Below are 17122 nucleotides of genomic sequence, written 5' to 3' on the forward strand. Positions count from 1 at the left end.
GGATAGGTGATGTCAGGGGGTGTGGCATATGCAAATCAGTTATGCTAATAACATGCTTCCAGTGATGGCAAGGGGTGTGGCATATGCTAATGAGATATGCTAATAAGTTATGGTAATGCGTTCCTCCAGCTCTTTTTCTACCTAATGACCCATGTGTTACCGTCCCCATAGTATAGCTGGGAGCCAAGGCCAGCCACCCCCTGAGCTTATGGCAGTACTGGGATTTGAACCTGCAAAATGCTGATTAATATTACAACCACTTCACCACTATGCTGCAGCAGCTAAACAGCCCAAAGGTGTGCATTTCTTCCATTTACAGATCCTGAGTGATGTGAGTTGTATCACACTGGTCTTCACTGTAAAAGTAGTTTTCAAGGAGAGTTTTAAAGTGATATCACACAGTTCTTGGGATACAATTCCAAGCACAGTACATTCAATAGGAAAAATTAACTGGGGTCAGCCCTAATTAAAGGGGAGAATCACAGGTTGACTCCGCTTTACAACATTTCAGCTGTAATAGGATTGCCAACTCCAGGTTGGGAAATCCCTGGAGTTTTTGAGGCTGGAGTCTAGGCAGGGGAGGGTCTTCAGTGGGGTTTAATGCCATAGTGTCCACCCTCCAAAGCTGCAATTTTAGGGGAGCTGATCACTGTCGTCTGCTGTTTAGTTGGAATTCCAGGAGATCTCCAGGCTTCACCTGCGGGTTGGCATGCTAGTCTGCAATGTCATAATAATTTACTATGTCACCATTCTTCTGCCCACATCATTCCTTTGACCAGCCGTCTTGTTCTCATAGTAAAAAGCATGACAAAATAATGTTATGGAATCGTCTATTGCCATATAATTTTCCATTAATTGGTAAAGAACATTGAGGCAATTCTTTTATGTGACACAAATAAGGGCTTCACATAGCAGGGTAATGCCCAAGGGACGTAAAAGGAACTCATTTGCCAAAAATGTTTGCTGAGACAATATATTACGTACAATTCCAAAATCAGTATATTACTTTTATTTATTTATTTAATTACATTTTTAGACCGCCCTCCCCGTCAGACGGGCTCAGGGCGGTTTGACAACAAATTAAAAACAGTAAAAACATTATAAAAACATTAAAACATCGTATAAAAACCCATTAAAATTGGCGGGTGTAGAATATTAAATATTAAAATGCAGCATTGTCCTGCATGGGTGGTGGAGGGTCTTCAGTGGTATAGCCAGCGAGAGGACAGCCCAGCCCCCACCAAATGCCCGGTGGAACATCTCCGTCTTGCAGGCCCGGCGGAAAGATAACAAATCCTGCCGGGCCTTAGTTTCCTCAGACAGAGAGTTCCACCAGGTCGGAGCCAGAACTGAGAAGGCCCTGGCTCTGGTAGAGGCCAGGCGGACCTCCCTGGGGCCAGGGACCATCAGCAAGTTCTTAGTGGCTGATCGAAGCGACCTCCGGGGAACATATGGGGAGAGGCGGTCCCGAAGGTATGCTGGGCCCAGTCCGCATAGGGCTTTATAGGTCAATACCAAAACCTTGAACCGGACCTGGTACTCAACCGGTAACCAGTGCAGCTGACGGAGGATAGGTGTTACATGAGCCATAACTGGTGCTCCGGCAACCACCCGTGCAGCTGCATTCTGAACTAGCTGCAGTTTCCAGATCAAGCCCAAGGGAAGCCCTGCGTAGAGTGAGTTGCAGTAGTCTAATCTGGAGGTGACCGTTGCCTGGATCACTGTTGTGAGGTCATGGGTCGATAGGTAGGGGACAAGTTGTCGAGCCTGTCTTAGATAGAAGAAAGAGGATCTGACAACCGCTGCAACCTGTGCCTCCATAGACAAGGAAGCATCCAGGACCACCCCCAGGCTCCTCACTCTCGACACCAGCGTAAGTAGCACTCCGTCGAGAGCAGGGAGCCGGAGTCCCACACCCATGGACCCTAGACTCACATGCAGGACCTCCGTCTTCAAGGGATTCAATGTCAGCCGACTCTGCTTCAACCATCCAGTCACAGCTCCGAAGGCACGTTCCAGGACATCTGGGGCAAAGCCAGGCCGTCCGTCCATCATCAGATACAATTGGGTGTCATCTGCGTATTGATGGCACCCAAGTCCGAAACTCCGTACCAGCTGGGCGAGGGGGCGCATATATACATTAAATAGTAGAGGGGAAAGTATTGCCCCTTGAAGGACACCGCACACCAACGGGTGGCAGGATGACAACTTCTCCTCTAGTGCCACCCTCTGTCCCCGACCGTGGAGAAAAGAGACAAACCACTGCAGAGCTGTCCCTCGAATCCCCACATCGGCAAGGCGGTGGACCAACAGGTCATGATCGACCGTGTCAAATGCTGCTGATAGATCTAATAATATCAGCAGTGCTGACCCGTCTTGGTCCAGCTGTCTACGGAGATCGTCCATCAAGGCGACCAGCAATGTCTCCGTCCCATGTCCCGGACGGAAGCCCGACTGGAAAGGATCTAGGAATGAGGAATCATTCAGGAAGACCTGCAGCTGCTCTACCACCGCCTGCTCAATCACCTTACCCAGGAACGGGAGGTTTGAAACTGGGCGGTAACTGACTGGGTCGGTAGGATCCAAAGATGGTTTTTTCAGGAGAGGCCTAACCACAGCTTCCTTCAACGCTTCCAGGAAGATCCCAGAGCTCAGAGACATGTTGACAATGGCCTCCAGGGCATCCCGTAGCCCATCTATGCTGGCCTTCACCAGCCACGAAGGGCACGGGTCCAAGGAGCATGTGGTAGGCCTAACTGCTCGCAGGATCCTGTCAATCTCATCCCCAGAGAGCGGACTGAAATGGTCTAATATCATCCCAGAAGGCGGCCAAGGGGCCTCCAGTTCGCACACTGTATCAACTGTGGCTGGGAGATCACGGCGGAGAGACAAGATTTTATCAGCAAAAAAGCTCCCAAAAGCCTCACAGCTAATATCCGAATTTAAATTTTGACGGTCCCCTCCCGATAAGGAGACCAGAGACTGAACCACATTAAACAGTTTTGCTGGGCGTGAGCTAGCTGATGCAATGGAGGCTGCATAGAACTCTTCTTTGTAGCCTTCACTGCCATCTCATAGGCCTTCATAAACGTCCTATAAGATGCTCTTGCCTCTTCGTCACGAGTCCGCCGCCACACTCACTCTAGCCGTCTCAGCTCCTGCTTCTTCCGACGTAGCTCCTCTGTATACCAGGGAGCTAGTTTGGTACGGGGGCAGAGAGGGCGACCGGGGGGGGGGGGCGATTTCATCGATGGCTTCGGAAAGACGGACTTGCCAGTCTTCCACCAGCTCATCCAATGAGCCACCAGGAAGCATCAGATTCCGCAGAGCATTCTGGAAACCAATTGGATCCATAAGTCTCCGCGGGCGAGCATAAATAAGCTCACCGCCCTTGCAGGGGGGAGGTGGGATATCCAGCCGAGCCTTCAGGACCACGTGGTCTGACAATGGCACCAACTCAGTTGTTTCTAGCACCACATCCATCCCCATCCCAAAGATCAAATCCAGCGTGTGGCCTGCTTGATGTATAGGGGCCGAAACAATCTGGGAAAGTCCAAGTGCAGCCATGGAGAACACCAGGTCCACAGCCCGACTAGAGGTGTCATCGTCAGCATGGACGTTGAAGTCACCCAATACCAATAGTTTTGAGTGTTCCATGGCCCATCCAGCCGCCACCTCTAGCAGATGTGGCAGGGCATCTGCTGGTGCTCTGGGCGGCCGGTACACCACACAGATGGCCAAACTTTCCTCGGCACCCCACACTAGACCTACACTGTCAATGCCGGAGATCTCTGGGATGGGGAGCGGCCTGAAGGAGAAAGACTCTCGGACTGATATTTAGATGGACTCTGAAAGAAAACTCGATTTAATGGCTCACTAATACTGTCAAAATCAAAAAGAGTCCAGTAGCACCTTTAAGACTAACCAACTTTATTGTAGCATAAGCTTTCGAGAATCACAGTTCTCTTCGTCAGATGCATGGAGGGTAAGAAGAAACTGGTCAGATATTTAGGTGGAGAGGGGACGGAGGGGTAGATGCAAACAGTAGCTTCTGATATGGAGATCAGTTTGCTTCTGTTAAGGAAGTTACTTTGCATGTGCATACTCCTGACATGGTGCGATGACATCACTTTTGGGAGTGACATCATAACGCTGGTCGTGGAAGTGCTCCCGGGCTTCACACCAGGCCAATTTGGGTCTCCACACAGGCCAAAATGGAGCACTCCCATTTTGCAAGATGATGTAAAGCTTTTGATAAGGTCCCCCATGACATTCTGATGGGCAAACTGGAAGACTGTGGAGTAGACTATAGGACAATGGTTGTTGTGGGTTTTCCGGGCTGTATTGCCGTGGTCTTGGCATTGTAGTTCCTGATGTTTCGCCAGCAGCTGTGGCTGGCATCTTCAGAGGTGTAGCACCAAAAGACAGAGATCTCTCAGTGTCACAGTGTGGAAAAGATGTTGGCAGGTCATTTATATCTACTCAGGAGGGGTGGGGTTGAGCTGAGTCATCCTGTAAGAGTTTCCCAGGGTGTGGAATGCTAATGGCGGGAGGCTTCACTGTATCCTGAGGAGGTTCTTTTGCATATGGATTGGTACTTGATGTGCTAATCTTCTCTGCAGGGCTATTGTTGGGTATAGAGTGTTTTGTTAGCCTGGTGTTTTTCAGAACTGGAAACCATGCTCTGTTCATTCTTAAGGTTTCTTCTTTCCTGTTGAAGTTTTGCTTATGCTTGTGAATTTCAATGTCTTCCCTGTGCAGTCTGACAAAGTAGTTGGAAGTGTTGTCCAGTATTTTGGTGTCCTGGAATAAGATACTGTGCCCTGTTTGAGTTAGGCTATGTTCAGCCACTGCTGATTTTTCTGGTTGTCCAAGTCTGCAGTGTCTTTCATGATCTTTTATTCTTGTCTGGATGCTACGCTTTGTGGTCCCGATGTAAACTTGTCCACAGCTGCAGAGAAAGAAATCGAGGGAAAACTCCCATTTCTGGATACCTTGGTCATCCGCAAAGCAAACTTTCAGTTAGGTCACAAGGTCTACAGGAAACCAACTCATACTGATCGGTACTTACACAAAAGCTCCAATCACCACCCCCGACAGAAAAGAGGCATAATGAAAACATTAGTGGATCGTGCAAGACGGATATGTGAGCCGCACTTTCTCAATGAGGACAAGTTTACAGCGGGACCACAAAGCGTAGCATCCAGACAAGAATAAAAGAACATGAAAGACACTGCAGACTTGGACAACCTGAAAAATCAGCAGTGGCTGAACATAGCCTAACAAACAGGGCACAGTATCTTATTCCAGGACAGCAAAATACTGGACAACACTTCCAACTACTTTGTCAGACTGCATAGGGAAGCCATTGAAATTCACAAGCATAAGCAAAACTTCAACAGGAAAGAAGAAACCTTAAGAATGAACAGAGCATGGTTTCCAGTTCTGAAAAACACCAGGCTAACAAAACACTCTATACCCAACAATAGCCCTGCAGAGAAGATTAGCACATCAAGTACCAATCCATATGCAAAAGAACCTCCTCAGGATACAGTGAAGCCTCCCGCCATTAGCATTCCACACCCTGGGAAACTCTTACAGGATGACTCAGCTCAACCCCACCCCTCCTGAGTAGATATAAATGACCTGCCAACATCTTTTCCACACTGTGACACTGAGAGATCTCTGTCTTTTGGTGCTACACCTCTGAAGATGCCAGCCACAGCTGCTGGCGAAACGTCAGGAACTACAATGCCAAGACCACAGCAATACAGCCCGGAAAACCCACAACAACCATCATTATCCGGCCGTGAAAGCCTTCGACAATACAGACTATAGGACAGTTCAGTAGATAGGAAACTGGTTGGAGGACCGCACTCAAAGAGTGGTGGTCAATGGCGTTTCATCAGATTGGAGGGAGGTGTCCAGTGGGGTGCCACAGGGCTCGGTTTTGGGCCCGGTACTTTTCAATATTTTTATCAATGATCTGGATGAAGGAGTGGAAGGGCTGCTCATTAAATTTGCTGATAATACCAAATTGGGAGGGGTAGCAAACACCCAAGAAGATAGAATTAAAATTCAACAAGACCTGAATACTCTGGAGAAGTGGGCAGCTGTGAATAGGATGCAATTCAACAAAGACAAGTGCACAGTATTACATCTGGGCCACAAAAATGAGAAGCACAAATACTGGATAGGGGATACACTTCTGGGCAGTAGTATATGTGAAAGGGATCTTGGGGTAAGAGTGGACTGTAAACTGAATATGAGCAGTCAGTGTGATGCGGTAGCAAAAAAGGCTAATTCAATCCTGGGTTGTATCAAAGGGGCCATAGCATCGAAATCGCAGGAGGTCATAGCCCCTCTCTATACTGCCTTGGTCAGGCCACACCTGGAGTATTGTGTGCAGTTCTGGAGGCCTCACTTCAAAAACGATGTGGACAAAATCGAGAGGGTGCAGAGGAGATCGACAAGAATGATCAGGGGTCTGGAGACTGAGCCCTACAAGGAAAGGCTGAGGGCCTTGGCAATGTTTAGTTTGGAGAAGAGGAGGTTGAGGGGGGACATGATTGCTCTCTTTAAATATTTGAAAGGCTGTCATTTGGAGGAGGGCAAAGAGCTGTTCCAGTTGGCAGCAGAGGGTAGGACGTGAAGCAATGGGCTAAAACTACATGCACAAAGGTACCGACTGGATATTAGGAATAACTTTTTCACGGTCAGAGTAGTTCAAAAGTGGAATCAGCTGCCTAGGGAGGTGGTGAGCTCCCCTTCACTGGCATTTTTCAAGAAGAGGCTGGATGAATACTTGTCAGAGATGCTTTAGGCTGATCCTGCACTGGGCAGGGGGTTGGACTAGATGGTCTGTATGGCCCCTTCCAACTCTATGATTCTATGATTCTATGATTCTATGTCAATCCTGGAAGTGACATCGTAGCGCTGCGCCAGGAGAATGCACCAAAAGGCCTGTTCCTGCACCTTTTCCCCTGCCAGCCAGGTGAGTGATGGCGGGGAGAGGAGGCTGGGAGCGGGGGATTCCCTGTCCCCACCGGGGGAAAAGCAACCCTAGCAGGCAGTGTTCCCAGTTCCCTATACCCTCCTAGCGAGAGCTGGGGGACCCGGGACTTACTCTTTGAAGTATCTTTGCACACGGTCGCAGAGAGACGTGATGATGTCACTTCTGAAAAGTGACATCATCATGCCAGCCACGGCCATGCTCCCGCACTTGGCATGGGGCTAATTTGGGACTGTTTGGGGCCAAAATTGGCCCCAACAAAACACAGGAGCCCATTCACGGCTGGCACGAGGACGTCACTTCAGGAAGTGACATAATCAAACTCCCCCCCCCCAATTGCTAGGCGCATGGCCAGTGAGCACTCTCCCAGATTGCTTGCTGGTGGTAGGCGATCGCAGGAGAGGGGGGGGGGTTGCCACCTCCCACCTCAAGCCAGGATTTCTTTTGATGGATATGAAACAAGCAGCTTGTTGGATCTGTAATTCCTGTGCTTTACTTGCTTTACACCACCTGTACGATATTAAATAATATTCAACACGATTTTTTTTGCCAAACTGCCTACCATCTGTACTTGTTGTCCTACGATTTGTATAATTAATGGTTATAGATTTCTCTCAATTACTTCAACCATTTTCCTAAAAGAAAAAGGAAGATTCTGTTGGTTGTTTTAATTATCATGCTGCCTGTTTTATATTTTTTTCCGTGATCCGCTGTGAGCCTGGTTTTCAGGAAGAGCCGAATACAAATGTAATTAAATAATAAACAAATAAATAAATTGTAACATGTTAATTTCAGCGGTTTACTCATTTACCACTGTAAAAACCTGAATAAAAGAGTGCATCCCCCCTGCCTTTACAGATTCTCCATACAAACTATTGCTTGGACCGATTTTGGGAATCCAGAGAGAGATTAGGCAATCAACTTGATGACCGACTGTCCCAGTTCTCCAATGGGTGCCCTTCCTAAACTGGTGTAAGTGTTTTCAGAGTTGGTGCTGGAGACCCCGAGACTGATTGTTCTGGGGGACTTCAACATTCATGCCAAGGGCACCTTGCCTCTGCCAGCTCAGGATTTCATTTACTTTAAATGTTTATTTATTTGTGCAATGCAAAAAGAAAGGAAAACGGTAACAACAAATGAAACAATGCAGGTGCATCTATGCATAATCTATACATAAAAGGTCTCCAAATATCTAAAAATAAGTCCATATGCAATTGTGTATATGCAATACTTTCAAATACTGATAAGTTTATAAGGTCCTAAATCCAATTGGAAGTGGGCTTTTGTCTTTCCAGTGATGTAAGTCTTTTAGCGACCGTAAGGGTGTGGTGGGTCCATTTCCATCGACCATCAGTTAGGTTTCAAGAGACAGGCAAATAGTTTAAAAATACATAAACATCCTCAAAGATAAATGAGTATTCTAATCCAAAATTAATATGAGTAACGACTTCTTCTCAAAAGGATTGAATAATTTGTCATGTCCAAAGCATATACTTGAGAGATGCATCTTGTAAGTTACAATGCCAGCAACTGGACACTGTACTTAATCTTTTACTAAAAAGGCTTTAGATCAAGATGGGTAGCCGTGTTAGCCTGTCTCTAGCAGTAGAAAAGAGCAAGGGTCCAGTCGCACCTATAAGACTAACAAAATTTGTGCTAGGGTATGAGCTTTTGTGAGTCACAGCTCACTTCTTCAGATACTGGTACTGCTCTCCAACTGATCTCCAGATGACAGAGATCAGTTTCCCCGGAGAAACCAACTGCTTTGGAGGGTGGGTTTTATTATGGCATTACATTCCCACTGAGTTAACTCCTCTCCCTACTTCTCCTAGGTTCCTCCCCCAAATCTCCAGGAATATCTCAAGCTGGAGTTGGCATCCTGCATGTGAAGGGCCACAGGTACAGGTTTATCCTGCAGTGACTTTTCATTTTGCCTGTGCCCTTTCAACACAGCTTTGTATTTTATGTGTTTATGGTTATGTTATAAGCTACACTACAAATCTTAGCACCAATTCTGTCAGCATATGATTGACCTAAATGGCCTATTTACTTGCACAGGAAAGCTGAGAGGGGAAAAAAAATCTTTTTCAGGTTAAAGACATAGATCAAAGGAAATGTTTCATCCACTGCACCCTTTCATTTAAGCTCCTTGCCCAGTTTGTCTCGCTTAGATTTTAATATTAGCGATAAGTTGGTTGTCGGCAGAGCACTTTCCTTTGTGCTCACCACAGAAGGCGACCAGAAAGCCTTCTATGAGAACTCCAAATGGAACATCAAGAAGAAGGGGGAGTCAGTCTTATGACTGAGACAGGAAAATAAGCTGCGTCAGAAGTCGGCAGATCTCCTAGAGGTAAGCTTCCTAGCTATGCTCTGAACTAGAATAAAAGGACACACTTGCTGAAAAGGGGAAATAAAAAGTAGAACTTATGATAAATCCAAAGCCTTTTTGCTCTTAGATCCATGCTCCTGCTCTTATAGTTCTTGTCTAGGTGTGAGCTTGGGAGGGAAGGTGGCATGGTATAGACCAGTCTGGACAGATCTTGGAAGCTAAGCAAGATTGGTGCTTAGATATGGGACCACCAAGGAAGATTCCACAGAGGAAGGCGACGGCAAACCCCCTCTGCTTCTCACTTGCCTTGAAAGCTCCTAGCTGTGACTTGACAGTACATACATAGGTAGGTGTGACCTTATTTGGCAGGGATGGAAGCACAGGTAGCCCTTTATTTATAGTTTCTGAACAAGCGGTAGGAGGTGCTTCTGGACTTTGACTTATCCTCTTAATTTGCAGTCTTTCTTGCTCTCTTGTTTATTGCCCAGTGCCTGCCCCGGGTTTTGTGGGTCCTTCTGGAGAATATACTCAGTAGCCTCCCTCCCTCATCGGATGTGCTTTCTCTAACCATTGTCATTGCTGGCTACGGTTTCTTCAGCAGCACTTGAGAGCAGGCAGCCCAGAGTTCAGCTCCCCACCCAAAAAAAGCAGGGCCAAAACACAACACTTGACAGTTATCTTTTTGGCATCCGTTCTAGATCCTCTAGATCCTGCCTGCATCCATTCTAGATCCTAAACAGAGTTACTCCAGTTGAAGCCCATTGATTTCAATGGGCTTCAACTGGAGTAATTCTGCTTAGGATTGCACTGTTAGGGCGGTTTCAGGTGGGTAGCTGTGTTTGTCTGCAGTGGAAGGGCAAGATGTGAGTCCAGCTGCACCTTAAAGACCAACTCAATTGGGGCAGAAGATCTTGGCAGTATTTTTCCCCTTTCTGTTCTGTCTTGGAACATCAAAACCTTAAAAAAAGTCTAATCATCCCTTCCCAACACCTCAATTGGGCATTCTTGCAAACACCTCCTTCTACCATGGGAAATGTTGAATTTGCACAGTTGGCTCAGGCCTCAAGCCACTAGTGGCTACATTCCTCAATGTGGAATTCACTGCTCCACCTTTAGTCCACCTTCCCAGCACATAGAGGATTCCTTTTCTGTGACCTTCAGCAGGTATGAGAATTAGAGGTATGTTTGTCTAGTAGCACGCAACACAGACACTCTATTTATGTCTCTTGAGAGATTTTTCTTCAAATGTTGCATCACCCTCCTATTTTAAACTACAGTGGGTGTAGGGGGACACTTGGAAATCTCCGTTCACAGGTGTTTTTTCACCTCTTCTTTGCACCTGAATAAACTCAGACCAAGGTAAGCTTTTATATGGGACTAGATAGACCACCATAACACTGAGGCCGTTTTCACGTCTTACTGTCCACGCAAAATCGCGCAAAGCTCCTGGAATAACAATGTCTTCCTGGCTCACTTTCCCGTTACGACTCCGGTTTGTGGCGCGATTCGCGCCACAAACCAAAGTCGTGACGGGAAATCGCACCAGGAAGACACCATTGTGACAGATTTGCATGGTTTTGCATGACCGGTAAGACGTGAAAACGGCTTGATTTTATTAAAAATGAAAAAATTAGTTTGAACCATATCTGGTGCAATTGATTCCAAAAAGAGAAACCTTATAGTTGGGCTAACAACATGTGAACAGAGGAAAATAAAGTAAGTAATACCTGAATATTCTCATACTAGGGCGAAAGTTTACCCTCCTTTGATTATGAATTATGAAGTTGGGAGAATAATCATGTTTCCCGATTTCTGTTCATGATTCTCTCTTTTCCTTCCCTTTTGTTGGTCTCTTCACTTGGCGTCTGACTCGCATCACCTTCCAAAAGAATCCCCCGATTCTTCCTTTATCTTTCTCCCCTTCATAGAGATTCTCTGATACATCCAATAAGACCCTGACCCTCCTTTCTAGTGGGAAGTTACCAGCTGGCTCTCAGGTCCATTCCCAACAGATTTCATTGGCTGCAGGCATCTTAGGTGCTCCTGGAAAAGTATTTTCCGCATCGCCCTTGTTTTTATCATGGAGGATATACTCAGCTGGCCCAGATCTCAAGCTGCTAGACTTCCTTGAGTTCACCATGTTAGTCTGTAGTTGCAAAATAGTAAAGAGTCCAGTAGCACCTTTAAGACTAACCAACTTTATTGTAGCATAAGCTTTCGAGAACCACAGCTCTCTTCGTCAGATGCATGGAGTGTATGAAGAAACTGGCCAGAGATTTATAGGGGGAGGGGAGGGGTGCAGGGAGTGAGGACTATGGAGATGCAAATCAGTTGCAAAAGTCATGAAAGAGGTGGAGTGCGCAATCCAGGCTGGGTGCAAAAGTCATACGTTCACCTGTCCAGTTTCATCCTAGGTTTACTCTCAGCTGCCAACACCAGGCCACTAGTAGAATTGCAGCTTGGTGGCCTATGCTCAGACCGTAAAAATCAAATCCCCTCCTTAATTCTGCCAAGGTGGAGTTAGAAGGGAAATTTCAGAAATCTCACCTGTCAGAGATATTCCCAACTCTCCCTGATTCTCTCTTATCCTTTGATAAGTGTGAGCCAAATCATGAGGCTTTTCCCGTTGTCTCAAAGACCAAACAACTCCAATTGAAAAAGAAATATTTATCTTACAGAATCAGCAAATAGATACAAGCAGGGCTTTTTTTCAGCAGGAACGCGGTGGAACGGAGTTCTGGCACCTCTTGAAAATGGTCACATGGCCGGTGGCCCCGCCCGCTGATCTCCAGACAGAGGGGAGTTTAGATTGCCCTTTGCGCCACTTGTCTGGAGATCAGGGGGTGGGGCCACCGGCCATGTGACCATTTTCACCAAGGGCAATTTAAACTTTAAAAAACTCCCCCCTTGTTCCAGCTGATCCAAAGTGACGTCATTTTGCGGTCCTGAGTTCCACCACTGAGTTCTCCCACCTCTTTTCCCAGAAAAAAAGCCCTGGATACAATGAATAAAAGCATATAGGTTGAACAATAAAAAATTACAATTTCTGAGCACAGAGAACAGCTACCTCGCTCTTCAGTTATGGCTGCTTCCCTCCCAAAACTGCTTCCTCTCCTCAAGGAGCGCTTCTTCTATCCACAACCTCTCAAAATCGGTTCCAAGGTAAAATCAACAAGGTGGAAAAGGAAGAGATTAGAACCAGTGAGTCAGATTGAGGCTAGACGGTCTCCCTGCGTATGTGCACTCAAGATCACTTGCTGTTGGGCTGCCTCTGTTATCACGCTACTAGTTTTATTGCCCCGAAACTCTGCAGCTTGAAATTCAGAAGGAAATAAGGAGTGGGGAGCACTGTCTGCAGGCTACCTGTAAAGGCAATTTGAACTGAACCCCTGAGCATTCGCAGAGTGTAAGCCCAACACTCACAAAGCAAAGAGGCATTTTTTTATTTTGCTACAGGCTACATCTATCAATGTATCAGTTTGACATCCTATCAGCATGGCAGATCAAAAAGCCTGTTTTGCAACTATCTGCCTACCCGTAAAGGTTTTAGATTAACCTTTGAGCATTCCCAGGTGCAAATCCAAAATTTACCTTGCAGAGTTCATAGAATCATAGCATCATAGGGCTGGAAGGGACCTCTAGGGTTATCTTGTCCAACCCTCTGCACAATGCAGGAAATTCACAAATACCCCCCCCCCCACACACACACACAGTGACCCTATTCCATGCCCAGAAAAAGGCAAAACACCATCAGGATCCCTAGCCAAACTGGCCTGGGGAAAATTGCTACCTGATCCCAAGATGGCAATCGGCCATACCCTGGGCATGTAAGAAGGGGCCACGAGAACTAAGCACTGACGTAACCCTTCCTGGCAATCTTTACATTGGAGCCCCTGGTGAAGGGTTATTTTGGCACACATCCCTTTCATGAAAGAGAGAGCCCACATATTTATTGCAAGTCCAGCAGAGATTAAACCCTGCAACTATCACCTTGACAGGTCTTACTGAGGAGTAATGTCATCTATCTTCAAGTTTCACAACGGTTTCTCTTAAACCCACATTCAAGGAGATAAATATATCTTTATGTACGCTGATCTTGGTGGCATCTGGAGTATTAGTTCACCAATCTCCCGCTTGTTTTACTTTCCAAGCTCCCCCCTACCCCGGATATGGTGGTGGAGAGTGCTCTCAAGTCATAGCTGACACGGCCACCCCTGGTGGGGTTTTCCTGGCAAGATTCTAACGGAGGTGGTTTGCCATTGCCTGCCTCTGCAACCCTGGTCTTCGCTGGAGGTCTCCCATCCACTTACTAACCAAGGCTGATCCTGCTTAGCTTCTGAGAGCTGATGAGATCAGGCTCACCTGGGCTCACCAGCCCCCCCACCCAGTATAGACAACAGTAAACAAATATAGGCCATCTCTTAACTGATAGATGCACCTGTAAATATCATGACGTAGTCACATTGCTTCCCCCCATTTGTTCCGTAGCCCTGTCGCCTACTCTCCTCCTTCCCTCATAGCTGTGGGGGGGAAAGTCTGCTAGGCAGCAATAAGGACAAGCCCAAAAATAATGTGTGTGTAAAGTACCATCAAGTAACAGCAGACTTATGGCGACCCCCTCCATAGGTTTTCAAGGCAAGAGACAAACAGAGGTGTTTTGTGATCGCCTGCCTCTGTGTAGCACCCCTGGAGTTCTTTGGTGGTCTCCAAACCCAGTACTAATCAGGGGGTGACTGTACTTTGCTTCAAAATTGACAAGAATGGGCCAGCGTGGGCTATTTGGGTAAGACAAAAAACATTTAATGTTTAGAAATTCTGCATTTTTGAGCCAGTGATTGTTTTGAATGGCAAGGAATAGTTAAGAGGAGCTTGGGATGCTTAAGGGAAGCAGCTGTGTGGGCAACAACAACAGCAACAACAACAGTAACAACATCTCATGGAGATCCAAGGCAGATTACACAGTACAAGTGAAAACACAATATAACAGCAATATTCGATTTATATACCGCCCTTCAGGACAACTTAACCCCCACTCAGAGTGTATGATGTTATTATCCCTACAACAATCTCCTTGTGAGGTGGAAGGGGCTGAGAGAGCTCTGAGAGAGCTGTGACTGACCCAAGGTCACCCAGCTGGCTTCAAGCAGAGGAGTGGGGAATCAAACCCGGCTCTCCAGATTAGAGTCCTGCCGCTCTTAACCACTACACCATACTGGCTTTCTCATGTGTATTAACCCCAAGTCCTCTGGAAGCACATCATAGGGTGTACCATCTCTGCAGACATTGCTCTCTGGATAAGCCAGGAGAGAACGAAAGCCAGTAGGAAAGGTATAATCGTTCCTGGTAGCTAGAATGCAAAAGGTGTTGCTAAATATCTGCTGGGACACTAGTACTTAAAGACCGAAGAAGTGCTGTAATGCCAAATGAGAGAGAATGAGTTTTTATTTCCACTAACATTTTTCCTCATTGTCTTGCAACACAATGTCTTGTTTTCCAGCGAAAGTTTAGTCAGGAATGTATTATAATTACTAGATTGGTGACTCACTTTTCCATTTTCCTTGTGTATCTATTCATATCCACAACTGGATGTCTTTTCGGCTTTAATCCAGTCCCGTCATTAAGAACAGCGCTATTTGTACTTGTCCCCCGCTCTTCCCCAGGAGCCAAACGAGTGCCATCCGACCTGTCTTCCAGCAGTATATCTTCTTTCCATTTGGACTGTCTCATAATAGAGTTTTCAAGGTAAGAGATGAGCAGGTTTACCATTGCCTTCTTCTGCACAGAACTAACCAGGGTTAGCTGAAGTGACAATGTCATTGTCTGTGAGAAACCCTCCGCCAGCTTCACCTTCCACTACTGTTGCCCAGTAGCTGCCCTTCAAAAATTCCTCGTTCCCATCGCCATTGGAATGGTCAGTTCTCTTAAGCTGATGTGACCATTGATTCCTGAATGACTGCTACTTTAGAGTATGAGCTTTCGTGAGTCACAGCTTCAGGTAAGTGAAGTGTATCCGAAGAAGTGAGCTATGGCTCACAAAAGCTTATACCCTACCACAACTTTTGTTAGTCTTAGAGGTGCTACTGGACTCTTGCTCTTTTCTACTGCTACAGGCAAATTAACACGGCTACCCATCTTGATCTTGCTAGTGTAGACTGAATTTGTGTTCCTGACGTTGTTGCTCTCAGCTTCACTGACACACTCAAACCCCCTCGCCATGTTAAGGTGTGTATCCAAGAGGCAGATTCAGTGTGCTCAATTTTTATTCATGCCCTCTGTGGCAGCCACTTAGGGTAAAAACTCACACTGTCTCCTTCACTGCGGGTAAAATGTACAAATACCCAAACTTGGGGTGGGTGGGAAATCATTTGAAGTGAAATGTTATTGTTGCCAGCTTTCACATGTACGTACAGAAATGGAACTCAGACACAACAGGATTCCGTTCTTTTAACCCATTATTTAACTGCAAAGAATCCTTTTACGGCCATCACATGAATGCTTTTCTGGCCTGGACGCATTGTTGATGTTGCCATTCAGGTATGTAGGGGTTTCCTCATTTATTTTCTTTGTTAGATTGATATGCTGCCCTCCCTGCAAACTGGCTCAGGGCGAGCCACAACAGAAAGCCACAATTTCAAGAGGATATATATACAATAGATGTTTTTCTGGAATGGGAAGGCAATTTTTTCAGCTGATTTGGGCCTAAGGGATTCCCCCTGTGTTTATGTGATAGGAAGGCAATTGTTTTGAGTTGGTTTTGGCCTTGGGGTGTTCACCTAAGAAACTGGATTGTGGGTGGTTTTTTTAAAAAATGGTCTTTTGCCTCTTCTTGTCTGTCACTCACCCAGAGATTCAATAGCATAAACGGCAGCAAGCATTGCTTTTATATTCTCCTGCATTATATCCTTGACCATTTGGCTGTCTTCACTGAGAGCTGTCAGAAAGGCACTGGTGCACAAATCCTCATGCCGGCTGACCTCCAGCTCCATCATCTCTTTGTGAAGGCATTTGGAAAGGTCCCGCTCGGTTGCACACTGGTTTAGAATATGCTCAGCAACTTCAGTGAGCACGGCCAGCCTCTAGTTCCTGTTTCTTGTATTTGCTAACCAGGTGGCAGGAGACAACTCCGTAACACTGGGAGGGTTGGTAGAAGTTGAGGCCCGTGATGCTTGAAAGAAGGAGGAGAACAAAACAAAACAAAAAAGGAATTTTCATTAGTATTCAAAACTGTACGTCTGCATCCATCTTGGCGGACCATACACTAATCAGTGACACATTGTATTTTACAACTAGTTGCTCTCTTGCGTTTCGAAAGATTATATATCACGTAATGCATCTTCTTTGGAACTATTTGCGATAGACAACAAAGAAAAATACATCGTGGTAATCTGATTCTGATTGTACAAACAAACAAATATAATCAAACGGGGGGAAAACAGTAGTTGCTCCAAATGAGAAAAACTTACAGAGGAGGGGAGAAGACTACATAACTTACTAACATTAGGAGTGGAGCTGCAGATATTTTAGTTAATGTGGTCAGGTGGAAACAGGTTCCTTTGACCACCCGATTCTACTGTTGTTCCTCAAATAGTGTTTACAGTTTTAAATGAAAGGCTTCTTGTCAGTCTTATAGAAACATAGAAGTATAGAGCTGGGAGGGAAATGGGCTGAAGTGGGCCCATTTGAGGTCCAAGCTGGCCCACCGAGAAGCGTGCGCACGCTCCTGCGCCTGCATGATGACGTTGCCCAGAAGTGAGATCGCCGGAAGTGACATCATTGCACAG

The sequence above is a fragment of the Eublepharis macularius genome, chromosome 1, assembly GCF_028583425.1.
Source record: "Eublepharis macularius isolate TG4126 chromosome 1, MPM_Emac_v1.0, whole genome shotgun sequence".
Taxonomy (NCBI): Eukaryota; Metazoa; Chordata; class Lepidosauria; order Squamata; family Eublepharidae; genus Eublepharis; species Eublepharis macularius.